At 42.8% G+C, this 3095-nt stretch overlaps 1 non-coding gene across 1 annotated transcript; it reads right to left on the reverse strand.

The window, feature by feature from the left end:
* Positions 1-2692: 2692 nt before the first annotated feature.
* On the reverse strand, positions 2693-2776 carry Trnas-gga (transfer RNA serine (anticodon GGA)). The gene is given in 2 exon segments: positions 2693-2727; positions 2737-2776. It is a non-coding gene; the product is annotated as a tRNA-Ser (tRNA).
* Between the last annotated feature and the right edge of the window lie 319 nt (positions 2777-3095).

Here is a 3095-nt window from a genome sequence, read left to right on the forward strand (position 1 = left end):
CAACAAAGAGCAACAAATTGCCGATGATCTGTGGAAGAAAGAGCGACAAATTAGTAAAAATGCGTTGCGCCAGATGCTAATTACATTTAAGTAAATAAGAGCAGATATATGACTACTTCTCAGAAGATTCCCAAAGAAATACGATCCTGGCAGGGTCGCCAAGTGTAACCTCCCCACAGAAATTTAATGAATGAAAATAGACCATAAACCAACAACAATATTAATTAAATAATGAACCATGAACGATATGTAACCTCCTAACAGAAATAATAATATCTGTTAAATTTTATAAGGATAGCAGCGCTGACCTTCGGCCCTGTATTCTGAATATCAAAAGCAAAAATTCTTACCTCAATAAAAACTACAACTATTTCTGCTCTTATTTATCGACACAGCTTCGTGCAATGCTGGCGTATATTTTTTATTTTTTTTTTTATTCCATTGGAAAAATTCTTTAAATTGAAATGAATGCTTTTTCTTCAAAAGAGTTACTTTATATTGTAAAAATTATTATCGGGGCATTTTTTCTGAACAAATTAAATTACAATTAACATACATTATTAATTATGCGCAAGGCTGCTTCTTTACCTTCTACAACAATACTCATCCTCCAGAGTCCTGACCAGAGTCGCGAGCAGAGCACATTGCCGACGCATGCCGACTCCCGCAGACTACTACCGTCCACTCGCTACTAAAGCCGACCGACTGCTACTGTATCCGACTGATTACTACTGCAGACTCGCGCAGACAAGCGCAGACTGACTTCTACTGTCGACTCGCGCAGACTCGCGACAAGCAACAACTAACAATAAACTACTCTCTGGTCAGAGATTCTGTCATGCCTCGCCCATCGCCGGCGAAGCATACACCTTGCAATATATATATATATATATATATATATATATATATATATATATATATATATATATATATATATATATAAATCTTGTTTCATATGTGCATTTCTTGTACACTTGACACGTTCCACATCATAACGGCTACCGTACCGTTCGATTGATCTATGGACACGCAACCAACTAACTATGTTCACGAGCAGTTGAATTACAGGTAGTGCTGCATGTCTTGTTCCAACTGCGAATGGAACAGTTCTGAGTGTCGCAAGTCTGAAGTGTCACCAGACTTAATACTGCCGAGTAACAGTCGAGTGAGAGGTGGGAAAGTCACGCTATATCAGCGCATTTGACTGCGTCGCGATCGTGGGTGTCTAAGCCCTAGGACACCTCATCTCCGAGGTCGGTGGTAGGCACCGGGCTTTTCATGTCTGCTGTGTAAAGGATGTACCACAGCTCAGGGAAGGCCGCCAGTGATTGTCATCGTCTAAGTGAACAGCCTGACAATAAGCGTGCAAGAGTTGTCTGGCCGTAAACATCGGGTAGTTACAATTGAAGTACCGCTACTCACAGAGGTCCAGTGTGGGCTGTAATTATCGAATGGCAGCGAAAAGCATTAACGCGGAACTGATGTACTCTGGAAAAAAAGTAATTCCAATTTCGTCCACTAGGTGCAAATCCGGAGCTGTACAGCATCCAGTGAGCGGCCGACCCATCCAGAGTCACATTCTCGCCGTTGGGTCCCTGTGTCACTGCGTCGCCTAGTGCCCCGTGTCACCACTGTTATCACGCAGCTGCGTGATTCTAGATTGTAAAAAATTTCTTCAATTTTATACAAAAATTTTAACTGTCGAGATCGCAAAAAATATACAGCATTAAATTTGAAAAACGAGTTTCGATTGTTCATATAACCGTTCTCAGATAAATCATGGTAAAGCTATAGTGTCAATGTATATGGTAAAGCTAGACCGCATTGTCTCAATATATTGGTACAGTCTCATATAAGAGACAACTTCAATAAAATTCAGGCCATACCAACGAGATAAAAAAGAGTGATTCATAACCATGCCTACTAAGCAGCGCTTGACTAGAAAATTTTTACATTTCATCGTTACAAAATATTACAAGAACGCATAGTAGGCCAAACTTGTTTGTGACCTGAAACTTCCTGGCAGATTAAAACTCTGTGTAGGACCGAGTCTCGAACTCGGTATCTTTGCTTTCCGCGAGCACCTGCTCTAGCAACTGAGCTACCTAAGCACAATTCACGAGCTGCCCTCACAGCTTTACTTCTGCCAGTACGTCTCAAATGGTTCAAATGGCTCTGAGCTCTATGGGACGTAACATATGAGGTCATCAGTCCCCTAGAACTTAGCACTACTTAAACCTAACTAACCTAAGGACATCACACACATCAATGCCCGAGGCAGGATTCGAACCTGAGACCATAGCGGTGGCGCGGTTCCGAACTGAAGCGCCTAGAACCGCTCGGCCACTTCGGCCGGCTACCTCGTCTCCTACCTTCCAAACTTCACAGAAGCTCTCCTGTCATATAAAGCTGTGAGGACGGGTAGTGAGTCGTGCTTGGGTAGCTGAGTTGGTAGAGCACTTGCCCACGAAAGGAAAATGTCCCTTGTACGGTTCTCTGTCCGGCACACAGTTTTAAGTTGCCAGGAAGTTTCATATCAGCGCACACTCCGCTTTTATTCTTGTTTGTGACGTATTGGTTCAAATGGTTCAAATGGCTCTGAGCACTATGGGACTTAACTGCTGTGGTCATCAGTCCCCTAGAACGTAGAACTACTTAAACCTAACTAACCTAAGGACATCACACACACCCATGCCCGAGGCAGGATTCGAACCTGCGCCCTCAGCGGTCGCGCGGTTCCAGACTGTAGCGCCTAGAACCACTCGGCCACTCCGGCCGGCTGTGACGTATTCTAAACCAAAAGCAGTCATTAGATATAGTCGTCGGTATGACTTATGCAGCTCGATAAATCATGAAAATGGATCACGGGATCTGATTATGGTCATATCAGCCAAAAACATTGATAAAGCTAAGTACTGTTTACTCTCACTATGCTAATGATGATGATGACGACGATATGATGGCTTAGGCGGACGGCAGCCGGGTTCTTAGCAGCAGTACTAAAATCTCTTACGACACAAGTGTGCTTGAAAGTGATAAAGCAATAAAAAACAACAAGAACTAAAGTAACAATTCCTTGAAACACACACACACAC

Source organism: Schistocerca nitens, chromosome 1 (genome assembly GCF_023898315.1).
Source record: "Schistocerca nitens isolate TAMUIC-IGC-003100 chromosome 1, iqSchNite1.1, whole genome shotgun sequence".
NCBI lineage: Eukaryota > Metazoa > Arthropoda > Insecta > Orthoptera > Acrididae > Schistocerca > Schistocerca nitens.